Genomic DNA, 20,522 nt, shown 5'->3' with positions numbered 1-20,522 from the left:
TTCCTTCTATTAAGAACAGATGAAATCCCACCTATTCTAGCAAATCTTTCATAAGTGAAAGTGGGAAGGTTCCCTACAATCACCCCAATAGTGTCTCCACACATTTACTGATGCCTTTCAAAATGTATTCATAAAGCTGTGATTTATGGCTAATGTCTCCTCACCTTTTCTTGGACATCCAATAAATATCCTATCACAACCTCAGAGCATGGTTAAAGCAGTGAATGATGAGCCACACTGCCCTGGCATGAATCCTGGCTCTACCACTTACTAGTTATGTGGCCTTGAGAGAACTATTTAATCTCTATGAGATGCAGACTCCTCATCTATAAAATAGAGGTAGAAATAGTATCTACTTCATAGGGTTGCTATGATGATTAAGTTAATATATGTAAAGCATTTAAAACAGAACCTACATAGTAAATGTTACATATAATGCTAGCTATGTTTTTTGTTTGTTTGTTTGGGTTTTTTATTCAACATTTAGCTGGAAAACAACTATATGCTAAGCATTAAGCTAGAAGCTGAGAATATAAAAATAAATAGGGCAGGATCCCTGCATTCAGGAAGCTTATATCCAGAGGGCAAGGTAGATAAGCAAACAGAGGTGAGTGTAGGCAGCACTGCTGTGAAAGAGCTGCACATGGACCATAGGAGCCCATTGAGGTAACATCTAATTGAACAGAGTAACCAAGGAAGGTTTCCTGGAAGAGATCCTATAGGATTTAGTCTTAAACATCAAGCAGGAAGGAGTCAGGCAAAGGCAACAAAAGAGGGGGAAATGGTGATATTCTTTCTAGGCAAGGAGACAGCATCTTCACGACCTGGAAGCACAAAACACCATTAAAAAAAAAAATCCAGAAATCCTTAAGTGATTTGCCATAATAAAATGACAGTGTACAAAAGAAATTACAGTAGGCAGGGAACAGCCAGAACATAAAGGGTCTTAGGAGCTAAGGTAAGTAGGTGGCTATGAATAGGATAATAATGATACTGCTATTAAAATGAAAATAGTAATAATGACAAAAGCTAACATTTATTCACAGAACTGTGGTAAGAACTATATATGAATTATCTTACTTAAATCTCACAACAACCCTATGAAGTAAGGACTAGCATTTTACCCATTAAAAAAAATATTTTGAGAGCGAGAGGGAGCAGGAGAGGGGCAGAGAGAGAGACAGAGAAAGAGGCAGAGAATCCCAAGCAGACTCTACACTATCAGCGCAGAGCCCGATGTAGGCTCACGAACCATGAGATCATGACCTGAGCCAAAACCAAGAGTCAATCCTCAACTGACTGAGCCACCCAGCCACCCTGCATTATTCCCATTTTATAGATGAGTTAGGCAAAGGCTTGGAAAGGCTGTGGAACTTGCCCAAGTTCACAGAGCAAGTATGTGGTGGGCCAGGATCTGGACCCAGGTCTAACTCCAAAGCCTGAACTTGTAACCTCACACAATGAGACAATGAATTACATTAGCCCTTCTCTATGCCTTTTCAAATTGTATGCATCCTTCAGGATCAATACAATCAATCTTCCTCATGGAACCTCGCCTAGACCACCCAGATTTCACACTCCTTCCTCTGAACTTCCTTGAGGTTTATTGCCCTTCACCTCCTGTTAACAATCATATTCAATCACACCTTCAACAACTCTAGTGTCCTCTACTATCACTGCCTATTGGAAGACATGTTTTCCTTTGTGATAACTCTCACATATTTACAAAGAAAGGGGAAATTGCAATTGATAAACATCTACGCTAGGCCAGGTACTGTCCTTTAACTACAAGATGTCATGGAAAAATCACTTCTCTTTCATATTGTTTTTCACCTTTCACATTCTATTTCCCAAACTACACTGTAAGCTCCATAAAGGCATGGCTTTGCCTTGAACATGCTTTTCCTAGACAAGAATGCCTGGCACCCAAAAGTTTAATAGGTACTGTGGGCCACCCATGTGGACAGCAGAGGCCAGCTGGGGGCAGCACTCCATCTCACCCAGTACACTGGTGAGGGACCTGACTCTGGCTTTCCAGGAGTCTCATTATAAATCCAGGAGCTTATTACCAAACCATAAAATTTAATGAATCCCTTCCTACTTCTAGACTATTTGTGGGAGGGGCATGACTCCTGCTTTATGGAAGGATAAACTGAAGCCCAACAAGGGCACACATCTGTCACAAGTCCTATGAGCTAGAGAGAAGCACTACAAGTCTTCTGTCTCTCCTTGCTTTCTCAATTACTCTCAAATGGGGGTCTGTCCTCAGTGCTTCAGTGCAGAGGAACAGTAATGATTTCAGTATGCTCTTGACCCATAAGCTGTCTTCCCAACATTGTCCCCCTCATGCCTTTAAGGCCAGAGCTTGACAGAGGTGACGTAAGTGCCCACACCCCAACTGGATCTTTGAGTGCCCCAGAGTTTTTTACATCTCATTGGATTGTCCAGCTAAAAACAAAAACAAAACACAACATCTCTCAGAAGCCTTCTGAGAGTTCCTACCCCATGACCCAAAGAGATTTGGAATCTTCTCTGCTTCTTGTAATGTCTGTCATCCTAACTGCCATCTTCACTCAGGGCCACAGATGGGGAGGAAAATGTTACTGAGCATCTCTTATATGCAGGGCACTCTTCTCACATAATCTCCCTTTCTGCCTTCAATGACCACTGGAGGTAAATGTTATGCCGATTTAATTGGTGAGAGAATTAAGAATCTGAAACCAACTGGCTCAGGATCACACAGAACATAGCAGAACCCAGATTCAAATCCAGACATGTGGCCTCCAACATAACTTTTACCAGGACATGACTTTTTCTACCATGTCTTGCTATTTCTTTACCACACACACACACACACACACACACACACAAATAAATATAAATCTCCATTCTAACTTGGGAAGGTCCACCTGGATTCGTCTGACTGGCTTAGGTTGATTATTAAACAGTGCTTCCCTGGCCAGAGTGACTGGGGTAAAACCAGCTAAACAAGGTACATGTGCCAGATACCTAAAGTTCAAGACTTCTGCCTCAGGGTAAGAAGGAGACCACACCGAGCAAAGAGACAAGGGAATTGCCTTCTTGGACACCGCATAGTGACAATTCCCTCATACATGAATGGCATTTAAAACATTCAGAGTGCTATTGGGGCAACTGGGTGGCTCAGTCAGTTAAGCATCCGACTCTTGATTTTGGCTCAGGTCATGATCATGATCTTATGGTTCGTGAGATCAAGCTCTGCATTGGGCTCTATGCTGGCAGCACAGAGTTTGCTTGGCATTCTCTCTCCCTCTCTCTCTCTCTGCCCCTTTCCCCTCTCTAAATATATATATGAACATTTAAAAAATAAATAAACATTCAGAGTGCTACAAATAACAGCACCGCTTTGGAATTAGGGATGACCTAGATTTGAATCCTGGCCCTTTTAATGAGACAGTGGAAAAGTTATTAAATTTCTTTGAACCTAAGTTTCTTCATCTATAAAATGCAGATTATAGTCTCTACTTCTTATAAGAATTAAATGAAGGGATGAATAAATAAATGAAAAGGATTTTGCATGGTAGCTGGCATGGGAGAAGAGCTCTGTATACAGTAACTGGGATGAGCAGCTCTAGGAGTTGAAGCTGATTCAGTTTAACTTTTTTTTTTTTAATTTTTTTTTAATGTTTTTTTTTAAATTTATTTTTGATACAGAGAGAACCAGAGCATGAGAGGGGGAGGGGCAGAGAGAAGGACACAGAACTGGAAGCAGGCTCCAGGCTCTGAGCTAGCTGTCAGCACAGAGCCTGATGTGGGACTCGAACCCATGACCGTGAGATTTGACCTGAGCCAAAGTCGGAGGCTTAACCGACTGAGCCACCCAGGCGCCCTCAGGTTAACTTCTAAGCACCCATTCAAAATGCAATTTTATAGTGCTTTATAATAGGTAAAAGTTAGGGGCACCTGGGTGGCTGAGTCAGTTGAGCATCCAACTTCAGCTCAGGTCATGATCTCATGGCTTGTGGGTTCAAACCCTGCATCGGGCTTTGTTCTAACAGCTCAGAGCCTGGAGCCTCCTTCTGATTCTGTGTCTCCCTGTCTCTCTGCCCCTCCCCCACTTCTGTTCATCTCTCTCTCTCTCTCAAAAATAAATAAACATTAAAAAAAATGTAAAATAAATATAAATGTTATTTTATTTTATTTTAATGTTTATTGATTTTTGAGAGTAAGAGAGAGCATGAGCTAAAATAAATTTTTAAAAATATGTAAATGTGCGACTATACAGAGTGGAATAGTATAGGTTAATATATCTATTTATATGTTTCTTAATTCTCTAGGTTAAAGCAGTTGCACACACTCCCTTTGAAAGATAAGACCGGGCCACCAACGGCCACCCACAGGATTCAGAGGAAAGCTGGGACCAGAATTTGGGGAGACACAAATGAGTCACATGACCAAGGTGCCCTGCTGAGTGATCTGGGACAATTCCTCTAATCTTCTGGAGATTTTTCTAAGCTGACTTTAGTCTTCTACTTTATCTCAAATCACTTCCCCATTGTTTCCTGACTTCCTCAGGTTAAACCTGAAGTCTGTAAACCTGAGGTCTGATTTCTACCACAAATCTCTATTTTTGGCCCCCTCAACTAACCACTCTTCCTAGCAAGTCTGTCCTCTCCTTGTGATAGTGAATACGTGCTAGTTGTTGTCCCTCCCAGTTACTTAAAGGGCTGTGCTCTCTGTGGGGATACAGAGAAAGGCATGAAAGTGTTTTGGGGCCAATTTTACTTGACAAATAGACACAGATGACTGCCAAATACTTATTTCCATCCTAGACTTCTCCTTTGAGTTTCAGCTTTAGATATCCAACAGCCCATTAGACATTCCACCTGGATTTCCACAGGCTCTGCAACCTCGTGTGTCTCAAAGCGGCCTCATCATTTTTCCTTCTATGTTATTTTCTCTCCTGTGTTCTCAACCAGAGGCACTTCCATCAAACTAACCTAACAAGCTAGAAACCTAGTGTCATCCTGAATTCTTCCCTTGTCGATCATCTCCATCTTCCCAATGTCAAATCTAATCAATCATCAAGTCCCCCCAGTTTGGGGGGTGGACAGGGAGAGGGGGAGAGAGAGAATCTCAAGCAAATACCATGCCCAGCACAGAGCTCAACCTGGGGCTTGATCCCATAACCCTAAGATCACGACCTGGGCCAAAATCAAGAGTCAGACACTCAACCAACTGGGTCACCCAGGCACCCCAAGTCCCCCAAATTTAATGTTTGTAACTACCTATCAACTCTGTCCCATGGTCTCCTTCACACATACCAGCCCTGGTTCAGGTTCCCACTGCCATCACTCCACTACCAAGGCCTTCCACTCGGCTGTCCACCTCCAATTCTGATTCCCACCCGTGGCTGCCAGACTGACCTACCCACAATTCAAAATCTGACCATGCCACTCCTTACAAAAAGCAGGAAGTATAGTCCCTTCTGCACAGCATTCAAAACCTCATTACAACCCTTGTCTTCTTTTCCACCATTCTGACTGACATCTTATACTCCAACAACCCTGAGGATTCTTGACATATCTGCTCTGCCTCACCCTGCTGCCTCTGTTCACACTGTCCCCTCTACCTAGAATGCTTTTTCTCCTACACTTCTCTCCAACTTCTAATTATCCCTTTAGCCAGCACAGATTTCCTCCCACAGGCAGCATTCGCCCAACCCCACCTCTCCTCTATGCTCCACAGATGCTCCTGCATGATCTATACCATTGCACTTCCCAAGCTGTATACTACAATTATATGTTTAGTGTGTTTGTCTCCCCCTCTAGACTGAACTTCTGGGGGCAGACATGGTCTTAGTCATCTTGACTTTTCTTAACACTTAACATAATTCTAAGTGCTCAATAAATGCTTACTGTGTGAATGAAGGCTAGGCTGCACTCAGCAAATCTCTGAGGGCTAGCATTGTGTCCTTCTCCCCTTTCTAGGCAGGGAAGATGACATCTTCACCATTCTCAGTTCACAGCCTCAGAGGCCCTCCAGAGCACTGATGTGAATCTTTGCCTGCCTTGCCATAGACTAAAGATGGAGTAAGCTGTCTGCCCTCTTGCCTCTAAGATAATCGAAAGCAGCTGGTAATATTTTTATAATGCTATAACACCATCTTCATATTTCCCTGGGCATCTGCAGCAACAGGTACTAGATGACTTGTTTACAATTCTTGGAAAGAATCAACTGAGAAGCCAAGTGCCACTAGATACTGTCTAGCTGGCTACCCGTCACCTCCTGAGGTTATGCTCAAAACTTTTAATAAGGATATTCTGAAGAAATGACAAATAAGTGCTTTGGGAGCTTACCAAGACCAGTTGTCCCATAAAAGCACAGATTCTTACCTCCTTAGTCATCCATGATGCCAGCAGTAATTAGCCAACCCAAAGGGAGCAAGTAATAGTTGCTACTGGACCATCATTCTGGAACTCATGCCAGATGCATTGGAAAATAATCTGCAAACGTGAGCACTTTACAAGGGATTCACCAAGTACCCTGACTGCCAAGGGCCAGAGGATAATGAGTGCTTGTGTGATGCTGATTCCGCTGAGCAGCAAGTAAAAACAAAATAACCACAACCACAAACAAGAAGCGTGTCCAAAGTAAGGGGCTCAAGCATATTCTGGACACAGAACGTTTAAACAAAGACTCTCTTCCCCATTTAGCTCTCATCCATCCATTCTAGAACATTGTATGGGCCTTACTCTAAGGCTAGCACTGAGGGAAGGAGAGTATATGATCTCCAATCTGCAAATGAACCCACATAAGAGTGGCCCCTACCACTTCAGGTTTCAATACTGTCCCAGGGGCACAGTTCTGGACCTGGGCAGCCTTATACTAGCTGTTCTGGCCTTGGTAAATGCCCCAGTCCAAAAGGCTCTTAAAGTCTGATCCCTCCATGGCTGTATAAGAAAGAAATGAAATGTGCTAAACAGCAGGCCAAGGGCTATGCCGGTCCCTAGAGACCCTAAGGCCTGTGGATAGGTCACAACAAGGCCAACATCATCAAGTGGGAGAGCAAGGTGACTCCTGTATAATGTGCAGTTCAGTGATTTTTACCACCTGAGGTATATAAAATGAATCTCTACCCATCAACAATAATTCATATTCCTTGAATATTCTTATTGGGCTCCTTAATACTAAATCCGTGACTTTATGAGGTTAGTGGTCTTCAAATATTTCTACTTAAAATTTATTGAACACCCAATATGCCAGACACTGCCCTGGATCCTTTATATATGTTATTAAATCCTCACAAAATCCCTAGAAGCCAAGTATTATTATCCTGATTATATAAAAAAAAACAAACCTAAGGCTCAAGAAAGTTAAGGCCCTGGCTCAAGGTCACAGAGATAATAAATGGCAGAACTGGGGTTCAAATCCAGATTCATTGAGCCTGAAAGCTCTTGCAAAAGGCCAGGCTGAACAGGCATAAGGAATCCCAGAACTCCCTGCAGTTTCCCAGGTCAGATTTCTTCTTCCGCTGGCTAAGAACACACAAAATGACTTCAGAAAATCTTGAGAATCAGACCCGAGGAGCCCTTGAAAGACAAGTATCTGTTTACAATCAGTCAAGGCTCTGCCCAGCCCTGCAGATGGCTCTGACAGGTGGAGTGGGGAAAGAGACAACCACAGGCTCTGACTGGGACCCACTGGGGGCTAGGAAGCAGCTGCGCCCCCAGATGAGCACTAATAGGACCCCTATCGAGACTGGCTATGCTGCCACAGGGAGCCCCTCCTTGAGACACACTCCCTCAGGAGCTGGGATCCAGAGTCCACAGAAAGTAGTCCTTCACTTTCTCTTGCATCTCATCCCCCAAAAGTGCCTTGCCACCTTAACTAAGATATTGCCCCCATAACTCTTCTTATCTTCTTTTTCTTTGTGGTACTTACTGCTACCTAATGTTACATTACTTCCCTGTACATTAGTTTATTGTTCACCCCAACAGCATGACCTCTGTGTGGCAAGTTTGTTCTTTCATTAACTATGGTATCTCTAGTGTCTAAGATACAGAGCAAACACTCAATGAACTTTGTAGAATGAATGAATGAATGAATGAATGAATGAATAAATAAATAAATAAATAATCACTTAAAAACTCTTATTTCTATCCTAGTGGGCTACATAAGAAGCAAGACTGAATAATACCGACTTCTCAGGAAGCCTCATCAAACCTGTTGTTGATCCCTAACATCCTTTCCAAATATCTGTGTAAAGTCCTGCACAGTTCACCTCCCAGACCTCCAAACCCCAACCCTCCCCAGAGCAGATACTAAAGGGAGAAAATGGAGCAGCTCCTAGGGAGGAGACACATTTTTCCTCCACTTAAATACAGCCCAGGACCTCTGCAAATTAAAAGCTCCCTCTTTACTGAATCTACTCAGCTTTAGTTATAGGTCGCACTTTTTATTTTTGTAACCAGCCAACCCGCCAAATTATAGGCTCAGGCCACTGGCAGGCACGCCAAACACTGAGGCCAGCTTAGCACAGGCACTGCCTTTCTGGCCTGAGGGTGGGTACAGGAGTGAGGACTGTGCACCAGTCAAACCTGAAAGGACAGAGGGCACGATCACTCTGCTGGGCAAAGTCAGGTGAGGACCCTGGTCTCACTCAGGCCACCACACTGCCCAGAGGGGAGCCAGATTCCAGGACTCTCCACACAGCAGGCATAGTGAACTCTTAACATTATAAAGCAGATCAGGTTTCTCCCCCTACAATATCCAAACTGCTTACCAAGGCTGACAAGGTCCCCCATGACCTGAGCCCAGCTCACCTCTCTCCAGCATCCTTGTTAACCAATCTGACATTCCTTCAGGCCCTCAACTGTGCAGAGCTGTTTCCCACTCTCTGGCTTTGCACAGATTGTTCTCTCTTCCTAGAAAACCCTTCCCTGAGGTCTTTACATATGGCTATGTGATGGGTCAGAGCAAGCAGGTCTGCAAGATTGGGGTTGAGAGACCACTAAGGAATCTGTTACGACAGACTAGGAGACTGATGAGGACCAACTACAGCCTGGCAGTACATATGGAGAGAAGGTGAGAGGAACAGTAGCCTAGAGTGACTCCCAGGCGTCTGGCCTGGATCACTAGCTGGAAAAGGGTATGGTACCAACCTTCTTTCTCACTCCACCCCAAAAGTGTGCAAGAAAACACTAGCAGGTAGAAGGTGGATCACAAACACTAGACACTGTTACTATACAATGAGCTACATTTATTGAGCACCTACTACGAACAAGGCATTGTTAATAATACAAATTATTTAGTGCAAGATAAGATTTCATCCTAAAAGAAGGCAAGAGAGATTTGGCGAAGGGAAGAACTGCCCAAACCTGGTGACTAGAGATGGAATCTTCTAAATCTTTGGACTTCTACAGTTCAGGGGTAACATATGGATCATTGTCTATCCAGTTATACTTACATGAAATTATTCTGACTTTGTAACCTATAAGGACTGAGTCACCATTCATTTGTCCTATATGTCAATCGTTCAATTTAAAGAGCAAACCCATAAATGACTATGAACCACTTACCAATTAATCTCTATTCCCCACTGAAAGCCTAGGCAAGAAGGCCTCCACAGCCTTTTCCAACAATCAGGGACTCTTTCAACAAAACTCTCTGTGAACTGCCCATCCATCCTGATCCAAGCTCACCCTCTATCTGTAACTAGGCTCCTCTGTCCCAGCAGCAGAGCTCCTGGCTGCCCCTCACATGGCTAGCTCGTTCCTCCTCTTTAATCTGTTTAATCTCCTCCCATCTGCTCTGGCCTATAACAGCCTCCTCACTCTTGATCCACACGTGTCACCTTTAAGACCTGAAGTCCATTGTCCCCCTTAGAGTAGTACTGCCTGATTACTTCTGCCACACCAATCCTTCCCTAACTCTCCAATCTTCTGTTCTTGTACCTGTGTGACACCCCATCACCTCATGATCTCATTTGGCCTTCATAAATGCATGTGACTAGATGCACATGTTATGGATAAGGTACACAGAGAGTCTCATAGACCATCTAAGGACACACACTTGTTTAAAGAACCATTCTAAGTATATATTTTGTCTCTCCAACTCAGTGAGAGTTGTCTTCTATTTCTTTGGAATTCTCTGAAGTACTCAGAATGTGCTATGTTCATAGCAGTCACCTAAGTAAGACACATTTCCTTAATAACTCAAGAAAGGCAGAAAAATGAAATGAAAGCAGAAAATCTCTCCTAAACTTCCAAGGTTATTTTTGGCCTTCATTTAGGGGGAATCTTTGTTATGCACTCTCTTGACAACTTGTTCTTTGGCTTCAAGGACATTATCATAATTTGCAATTAAATATTTATTTGCTTAATGTCTATCTTTCCCTCTAAATTTCACAGAGGCAGAGGTGTTATTTGTTTTTTCACCACTGCATACTCAATGATATTGCTGGCACATAGTGAGAAAAACAAAACAAAAATCCCACCAAAACCCAAAACCAAAACCAAAACACTTGAATAGCCAGTGTCCTAGTGGGATAAGTCTGGCTGATTCCAAAGTCTAAATTTTCCCACCACACCACTTAGCAAAGAAAGACACGTTCTGGAATTTTCCCATATATTCTTTTTTTTTTTAATATTTATTTTGGGGGAGAGTACAATTGGGAGAGGGGCAGATAGAAGGAGACAGAGGATCTTAAGTGGGCTCTGTGCTGACACGTAGGCTCTGTGCAAGTCTGATGTGGGGTTTGAACTCACAAACTGTGAGATCATGACCTGAGCTGAAGCCAGATGTTCAACCAACTGAGCCACCCAGGTGCCCCTGGAATTTCCCGTATATTCTGCCTTAACCTACACAATCCCCTCCAAAGTAGCACTGAGGGCTGACTCTAGAAAGAGAAGGAAACTACAGTTCAGAAAACAGGCTTGGAGTCAGACTGCTTGGATTCAAATCCTCACGTCACCACTTACTAACTGTGTGATCTTAAGTGAGCTCCTTAACCTCTCTAGACCTCAGCTTCCTCATCTATAAAATGGAGAGAATAATAACTACTTCATACAATTGTGATGATTAAATGAGATGATGTGTGAAGAGCTCTACACAGTGCCTGGCACTCCATCAGCACTCAGGAACCATTAGCTATGAAAATGATTAGCTATCTGTATTCCTGAGAGACAAGAATCTGTGGCTTCCATGGGGGTCAGGATTGCTAAACTGACTTGACTTTGAGAAAGTTAGCTGCAGTCAAGTCCAGGGCTCACGTTTATTCTCATTGCTGACTTCACCTGCTACAGCTCTGCTAAGGCTGGAGGTGCAACTTTCACTGTCTTAGAAATAAGAGGCTAAAAATATACAACCTGGCTATGTCTAGGGACCAAGATCATGACTGCATTAAAGAATTTAAAATACAGCCTTGGGGCAGAAGAGCATCTCCTAGAATGTTTTCTACTCTAAAAACTAGTGCCAGCTCAGCCTAGCTCAGCTGCAGCCAAGTTGCTGACCCCACTGGTGTCCTCTCTCCCTCTTACTCTCTTCTTTTGCCTTAGTGCAGAGAATAAGAAGGAGGGTCTTTCTTTTTTGCAATAAAAGTTGAGTGCTCCTCCCCTATCCCCCCCGCCTTTTCCCTTAGAGGAGGAATAAATACACAAGTACATATGTAAAAAAAAAAATTCAATCAAATCAAAAGCTTACAGAATAAGAAATGAGTCACTGTTCAGCCTCCAACTCTATCCATTCCCCTCCAAGGGTCAGCACAACTGACAGTTTGGTACTGATTCGTCCAGGCGTTTTTTTCTGTATGTTTACATATAAACATGTGTGACTTATAAAGCATTATACACAGTCTTCTTTTAATTGCTTTCTTAGATGATTATATTTACACACAAACACACACAGCTTGGAGATTCCCATCAGCCACAGCCATTTACTGAGAGCCTACCCAGTGCCAGTTATTTGGCTGTACGATGATAAGCATACATACAGTCTCCACCCTCATGGAGTCAACAGGCTCAGGAGACAGATAATAAATAAATAATCAACAAATGATTTAAAAATAAAAAATACAAAAGAAATAAGTAAAATGCTAAGATAATGCTAAGAGAATAATAAGTGAAGAAAGCCTCTCTGAGAGGTGGCTTTTTGTTTTTAATAGGTGGCATTTTTGTTTTTTAACTGAGACCTGAAGTATAAGCTGGATCGAGTCATTTGAAGATCCAGGGAAAAGGCATTCCAGAAGAGGAAACCACTTATGCAAAGGCCCTGAGACAGAAAGGAGCCTGTACTGAAATGAGAGAAGGCCAACATGGAGCTTGGTAAACAGGAGGGTGAATGAGGTTGAAGAGGTCAGCAGGACCAAATAATGTACGATCTTAAGGACCAAGGCCAGAAGTTTGCTTTTTGGTATGTACAAAAGGAAGTCATTAAAGGTTTAGGCAGGGGAAAGATGCTATGTGATTTAGATTTTAAATTTGGATGCTTTATGAAGAATGAACAGGGGGATGGAGAAAGGGGCAATAGAAGAAGTTGGGAGGCCAGTTGGTTGTATACAATACAAGTAAGAGCTAATATTGCTTGGATTGAGGCAGTGGCAGAAGAGATAGAATGGGTAGATCTGAGACATATTTTTAGAAATGGAATTGGCAGGGCTTGCTGATAGGGTATGGCAAAGAGAGAAGGAAAAAATTAAGGATAAATCCCAGCATTTGCCTTGAGTAGGTGAATGGAAGAGAAATAGATTTAGGCACAAACAAGACCATCAGGTTGTTCCCAGTTTTTTACTATTAAACAATGCAGCCCTGAGGATCCTTTACATGTATCTTCATGTACATGTATAAACAGTTCTATAGGATGGTTTTCTAGAAAATGGCCTGGTTAAAGAGTATGCACATTTGAAATTGATAGACTATAAAATGTCTCTATTAAATTACCCTACCATTAATAGTGTATTATTATATCATTAAAGAAAACCACAGACATTATCAATCTCTAAAATTTCACTAGATGATTAGTATAAAAAGTGTATATTTGACTTCTCATGTGATTAAGAATAGTTTTATTTCCTTGAACTTTTAATTACATAACTAACATATAAGTACATTCTCCTTGTAAAAAATGTAAAAATTGTAGATAAAGGTAAATTAAATTCCCTTGGACTTTCCTGTTCCTTCCTATGTGGTTCCCTCCTTCCATCCCAGAGATAACCACTCTTATTAGCTCTATTTGTATGCTTCTAGAATGTTTCTATGCATTAAAAAAAATCTATATAGGGGCACCTGGGTGGCTCAGTCGGTTAAGCGTCCGACTTCGGCACAGGCCATGATCTCATGGTTCATGGGTTCAAGCCCCGTGCTGGGCTCTGGGCTGACAGCTAGCTCAGAGCCTGGAGCCTGTCTTCAGATTCTGTGTCTCCCTCTCTCTCTGACCCTCCCCTGCTCATGCTGTCTCTCAAAAATAAATAAAACATTAAAAAAAAACTATAAAAGATCTATATACACAATCAAAGGTTAAACCTTTTTAGAAGTTGTATTTCTAGCAGTCCTTTTAACAGGAACAAAAAAAACTAACTGAAAATTTTTGCTAAAGGCTTCTCTAAGTAAATGACATTTAAGTTGAGACCTTCTCTAGGTTAGTTAACAGCTCTGAGCCCTAGTTTCATTACCTATAAAATAGAAGTGAAATAAATGCCCCACAGAGTTGTTGACAAGTTAACTGATATAACACATGTAAAACACGTGGCATATACCCAACAAATGTTAATTCTCTTTCCTTAACCTATGCAAGTTAAAGTGAGGCATTTGGTGGAAACCAGAAACTGAGCTATTCCTCTAAGGATGAGATGGGAGACTCTACCCAGAAAAAAAAAATGTTTTTAATGTTGTCTTGAAAAAAAAAACTTTTTTTCATAATAAGGCCCCTAAAAGACCTGAAATTTTCTTCAAAGATTTTACTATGAAATATTCTGAGCAGTCAAAAAACATATAGGTCATATAAAAGTCTTATAGTTGTAGCAGCAGCAGCAGTAGTAACTGTTGTAAGGTAGAAAGCAAGAGGATTTAAGCACAAAAGAAACTGCTAGAGACTGGTTGTTCACAGTTCCCTCTCAGGCACACCCTGGGAAGCCAACTGCCTGGATATTCCCAGATAATTTAGGCCTGAAGGAGGTAGTTGCCATTTTAGGCAGGTACTACCTCCAAACACAGGACATGAGCTAACCTTTGGGTCTCACGGCAAGGATGCCACTGGTTCCCTGTTTTGTCATGGTACATTCTGTCATCTCTACCTAGATGTTCCTGGAGGTTGAGGGTGTAGTTTAAAAGGGCAGACCCCACCACACAGGGTCCTTAATCAAAACTAAGTCAAAATGTCCAGGGTCCAGAATATCTCTCTCTGAATGAGAGTCAGCCAAGTTTCATCAAGCTCTCTTGTTTGGAACCACCACCAAGAGACATCATTTTATCTGACCTGATGACCATGGCTTCTTCTCCTTAGAAAACATCAAGAGTACCTGTATCTTGTACTCACCCAGCTCTACCTTCCAATTCCTCCAGGCTCAAAGCCAGAGATTCCTAAGCAGATCCAAGAACAAGCTTTAACCTCCCAAACTACTGTGTGTGCACATATGCATTAGGGCAGGGAGCACTAGGGGTTACATGTCTAATCAGATTTGAAAAAGGATCTCTTACCCAAAAGATTCAGAAGCATTGTTGAAAGATCTCTCAAATACATTCACAACCTAAAAGAAGTTTTACACTGGCTTGAGGAGCTAACTGGGGTGGGTAAAAGTCAGCAGTGGAGTATGCATACCCCACACTGCTCCCTGGTAAGTTTTAGGGTAGGGCCCAAAGCACAGAGGAAATCAGGGAATCAGGCCTTAAACCTAAAGACAGAAGTCACAAAAGAGGTCCAGGGAAAAGAGGTAACAGGGAAAATCAATAAAATACCAAAAACTATGGTTCTGTCTTCACTTTTGCTGCACCTGAAGCTTTGTCCCCAACTGAGACACAAGACAATGGAGGTACAGATTAGTAGATGCTGCTTCTCAACAGCGGAACTGTCAGCATGTGGACAGGGTCATTCTTTACTGGCTGACCCACACACAGTAAGATAGTTAACATCCCTGGTCCTCAGGCACTAAGTGCCAACAGTTAGTGTGATAACCAAAATATCCTCACTTGTTTCCAAAAACTCCCTCCTGGGATCATACCTCCTACACGTGACAACCACTTTTATTTACTGGGAAGAGAAGCTGGTGTAGTGGGTAATGTATATGCCACAAACATTTCTTTGTAGAACTGTTACAGGTTTGAAGTATTTTCACTATGCTTTCTACTATAAATATCCACCAAACCCTCTAAGATAGGTATTATCATCACCCATTTCATAAAGAATGAAATTTGCTCAGAAATGTTATAGGCTTTGGCGAAGGTCATTCAGCTGAGAGGGGAGAAAGCTATAAAGTAGTATCAGAGGGGTGCCTGGGTGGCTCAGTTGGTTAAGTGTCCCGACTCGTGATTTTGGCTCAGGTCATGATCTCACAGTTCATGGGATTGAGCCTTGAATCAAGCTCTGTACCAACAGTGCTGAGCCTGCTTGTGATTCTCTCTGTCCCTCTCTCTCTCTGCTCTTCCTCATTCTGCATGCACACACGTGCACTCCCTCTCTCCCAAAAGAAACACTTAAAAAATAAATAAGGTGGGATTGGAATCTACATCTTCTGATTCCACACTGTATGTTAAGTAACTGGAATTTAAATAAAAACTTGAAAAACAAAAAGTCTTCTGATCCAAAACTGATGCTCTTCCTTTCAAATGATCAGCAAGAGCCAGCAAGAGTCTCAAACCAGGTACTTCCATACAGAATAGATGCTTTTTAAAAAGGTTCATGAGAAACACTCGGGAAGATCTAGGGATTGGCTCCCCAACTCCCTGCTAGGAAGCCTGTAAAAACTGAGCAGAAATTACTCTGCTATAAGCTGTAGGTAGGTAGTTCTTAAAACAAGATAACCATCTCCTGAAGTACCAAACACCAGGCTCACCCGTGTCTCTTACCTAAAGAAGTGCTGAGCAACTGTAGGAGGGTACAGCATTCTCTAGTCTAGTCTTGAGTTGATGGGCAAGTAGGAAAAAGAGAATATATACCGCTCTGTTAATGCTTCTAGGGAACCAAAGGCAAGACTACTAGCCCACTCTGGGTGAGGGAGGGAAGGAGGTAAAAGAAATGAAGAGGGGATAGGAGGAAGAGATAAGGACACGAACTGAACCATCACATTGTAAACTACCTAAACTCTTCCTCTACTGGCAAAATTCATCATGTAAATAATTCTGCTAGCCCCTTATGGTGCTGAACATTATTTACAACACCATTCAAGGACCTCAGAGTACTCCATAAACTGAGAGAAATATGTAAAAAACTGAGAGAAAATAGTAAAGCTGGGGGTGTAGGAAAAAGTGCTTCCAAAAAACCCTATCCAGGTCCTCTCCTACCCAATACACAAACTCCCACCCCACAACTTTGTTATGAGGGGATGAAAGACAGAAAAGGTGAGAGAACCTGGAAAGAAGAGGATTCTGAAAGATGAAAAGAGTAGAGAGCAGGGAGGGAGGCAAAGAAAACCAGAGTATCTCAAGGACAGAGAGGCAGCTTGACAGCCCTACGTCTTTCTTGGATGATTCATTCTCCCTTGTGGAAGGAAACCAATATACAAAGATGTGGCTGTGCTGAGGGAGGCAAAAGAGAGACTGGAACTGGGAACCCAGGAATTCTAGCTGCTCAGTTCATCTATATTCTGCAACACACTTTGTCACGGATGACAAAACCCCTTACATTCTCAACTGGTGCTATTCAAAGAGGGAGCACTAAAGTACCCAGCAAGGAGCCAGGGCCGGGGGGGGGGGGGGGGGGGGGGCAGGGAGGTAGGGCTGTGTGGAGACAGCACCCTCTCTTATCTTCAAAGGAAAAGGTCCTTCCTCTTCTCTGAAGTGCATTTCCGAACTGGAATGAACCCCCGGCCTTTGCCTGGCACTGCTTCAGCTCAGCTCAGCTCAGACTTGGGAGAAATGTCCCCCTAGAATGGAGGTGACCAGCTTGGCCGACCAGTTAACACACGGATTTCAGGCAGCCAGTGCTGCTGTCCCCAGGGCCCACCGCAGTCAGTTCTGGGGCGGAACTCTGGTCTTGACCACAGAAGCAGGGCCCTGGCTCTAACCAGCCTTCCCAGGCAACCTCAGGGGCAGGGGAGGATCTGTGGTCTCATTTCCTTTCCACCTTGGCTTCTTTTTTCACTTCATTGAAGATTAGCTATTTCCACCACGACCAGTTCCTGTTCTCACCAGCTGTAGCGGTTGTTTCCCCACAGACAGAGCTCTGAAACACTGGTGTGGCTGCCACCTGGACCGTCCCAGCTGCAGACTTGTACCAGACCCAACAAGTCCCAAGCTAAAGGTTTCTTCATCCCAGATAAAACAGCAGGGAGAAGAAATTAGGGACGGGAAGCAATTCCAAGAACTCCACAGTAGATACACCAGTGTCCATTTTTTTATTATATTAATCTTACATAATATGCTCTTCCATATGTGAAAAAATCATATAATGAAAATGTGGAAATGTATACATTTATTACATAGAAATACGAGTATGTAATAAATCCCCAACAGAGAGCAACAATCACAAACAAAAGATGGCCAAAACACTTCTGATGAAATGTTGAAAGAAAAATGCCAAGTAAAACAAGACACCATTTCTCATTAATAAAATTGGCAAAGTTTTTAAAATGTTAAACATCCAATAATGTTTACCTTACAGAGAAAGGGAGAGATGCACACTATCAGTGAAAAAGCTAACTAGTACAACTTTTTTAGAAGCATATTTCTCAAAGGACTTTAAAAAGCATATCCCCTTTGACCCAATAATTACACTTCTAGAAATTTATCCTAAATAAATAATCAGAGATGCACACAAATATTTGCACACAGGATAGTCTTCACAGTGCTATTTATAGTTGCAAAAAAGAGAAATATAAAGCAGTAAGAAAGTATTGTACTATGGAACACTATCCAGCCATGAAATGATAATACTGAAGAATGTTTAAACAAAGGAGAAAATGCCAAAGATAGTAAAATAAAAATCAGTTTACAAAACAATTTGTATAGTATAATCCTAATTGTTAAAATACATATAAATACATCAAAACATTAATAGTAGATGGTGAGACTACACTTTTGTATAATCTTACAAAAGATTATTCTCTTTTATTTAATTTTTTTAACATTTATTAATTTTTGAGAGAGACAGAGTGTGAGTGGGGGAGGGGCAAAGAGAGAGGGATGCACAGAATCTGAAGCAGGCTCCAGGCTCTGAGCTGTCAGCACAGAGCCCGATGAGGGGCTTGAACTCATGGACATGAAATCATGACCTGAGCTGAAGTTGGACACTTAACCGACTGAGCTACACAGGTGCCCCTTGATTTTCTTCTTTATTCTTTTTTACACAGTTTATACTTGGTGTATTTTTAACTTCTAAATTTGCTTAACAAACATGTATTATCGTCATAATCAGGAGAAAAGAAGCTATTCTCAATCCTCCTCCCTCCCTTTGAGACACTCACATACCTTACTCCCTTTCTAAAAAACATTTGGCAATGTGTACTTAAGACCTGAAAAATTTTATATCCTACCACCTAGCAAGTTCAATTTTGGGTTTCTATCCTAAGGTAAACTCTAAATATCAAAAGGGTTTTGTACACCAAGATGTTCATCAAAGCATTGTTTGTGATGGCAAACAGAAGCAAACAACCTAAATGTCCAACAACAGAACAGTTAAGTACACAACGGTACCTTCACTTGAGGCACTACTGTACAAGCATTTAAAAATGTTTACAATGACTAGCTTGAGAAACTAGTGAAATAACAAAGCCAACCACCCCCAAACAAACAAACAAAAAAACACCCTAGACTGGATTAAAAAAAATATAACAATATTACAACACTGTACGAAAACTTATGCAGAGAAAAAATATGATAAGTTTTAAAACATACTGGCTCCATTTGGTAAAGGAACTAGAGAAAATGTGAATGTTTTTCTTCATTATAAATCTCTAATCTTTTCTCCTTTCTAAATCACCCATACTTTTCTTAGGGAATGAGGATTACTTTAAGAGAAGAAAGAAAAAAAAAAAGCTGAAACTCCCTCTGAGCAAAGAAAACATTCCCAAATGACAAGAAGTCCACTCCATCAGTCCTATGCCCCCACCCCACACATTTCCCCCAGTCTAAGGCAAGGTTATATGGGAAGGTCAAGGGAATGAGGCTCCTAAGGTCTTCTCAATGTGGTCTCTAAGCAAAGGGATTCCTCTGACCAGCTCCTGTCAAGGGTCCTTTCCCTCCCCCATGTCCTATTCCGGCCCAAACTAATTCACCACATTCCCCAGGGCTGGGGAAAAAATTTCCACATGGCCATTTGGAACTTGATATTTAGTTCAAGTTTTTCCCAGCCCCTTTCTGTGTCAAAGGAGCCCCTCAAAGCCTCTTAGACAACTAGCACCTAGTTTAGCTTAGCTCCCACATCAATGCTACACTTACAGCAAAACCCCAAGCCATCAGTCATCACCAGGGAAATGTGAGAGGAGGACTCATGGCAGGGACAGGCTCTGTCATACAACCCCACCCTTCTGCCCTGAGAGCCTCCTTCTGAGGGATATCCAGGGTTTTTTCTGGCGTCAGAGCCTTCAAGACTCTGTTTCAAGTCTGTAATAAGTCAGGAAAGAGAAAAATGAGGCTGCAAACACAACAAGGGCAGACGGCCATCCTTCCAAAGCTCTTAAAGCCCTCTGCCTCCCCTCTCTATCTAAGCAAAGGCCAATACTGGCCAAAATACTAGCTTCTGAGAAACTGAGCTTGGGCAGTAATCTAGTTGGGACCAAAACACAGACTAGGACTTTATCAGACCAGAGATGGGTTCTCATTCTGGTATTAATGGAGAAGCTCCAATAGCTGCACCATCCCTAAACTTGTCAGTACTCAACAGAATAAGATCTGCTGCTCAGGGTAAGGAAGGAAGGAACCCAAAGAAACAGCATAACACAGATTCACAACTGTTTTTCATATTAGAGCACTCCTAGAAAATAATACTATTTGTACAGCACATGGGACAAATGGTGGAACTAATCCCAATCAGAGGTGACCAACCAGGGACCTCAGCTGCCCCCAGGGATAAGGGAATCAGTATCCCAGCATAGTAGTAGGGAAGCGATGGATTAGGGCACTGGGCTGGGTTAGGACTCCTGCCATCAATGTCCTGAACAAATCACCTCATGGCCTCAGACCTTGAGCTCTCCAATCTGGGCAGAGAGGCTGTGGGTCAGATCATGTGTCTACACCAGAAAGCTGGGAGCCTGTGGTCTTGACTCACAATGATACAACTTTCCCAGCCAGTGTGCTTTTCAGGGGGGAGTTTCCACAGATACACTGGAATTAGGGGAAGCCCTCCATCCGACAGCAAAAGGCATATCCTGAGTCTAGCTATATAGAATAGGGTAA

General features: G+C 42.3%; 1 protein-coding gene across 5 annotated transcripts in view; it reads right to left on the bottom strand.

The window, feature by feature from the left end:
• FMNL3 (formin like 3) overlaps positions 1–20,522 on the bottom strand; it is a 54,613-nt gene that overhangs the window by 30,891 nt on the left and 3,200 nt on the right. The gene's annotated exons all lie outside the window — the stretch shown is intronic.

Source organism: Suricata suricatta, chromosome 10 (assembly GCF_006229205.1).
Source record: "Suricata suricatta isolate VVHF042 chromosome 10, meerkat_22Aug2017_6uvM2_HiC, whole genome shotgun sequence".
Lineage (NCBI taxonomy): Eukaryota > Metazoa > Chordata > Mammalia > Carnivora > Herpestidae > Suricata > Suricata suricatta.
Note: the sequence above shows the minus strand (reverse complement) of the source record. Positions and strands in the feature narration are given on the sequence as shown.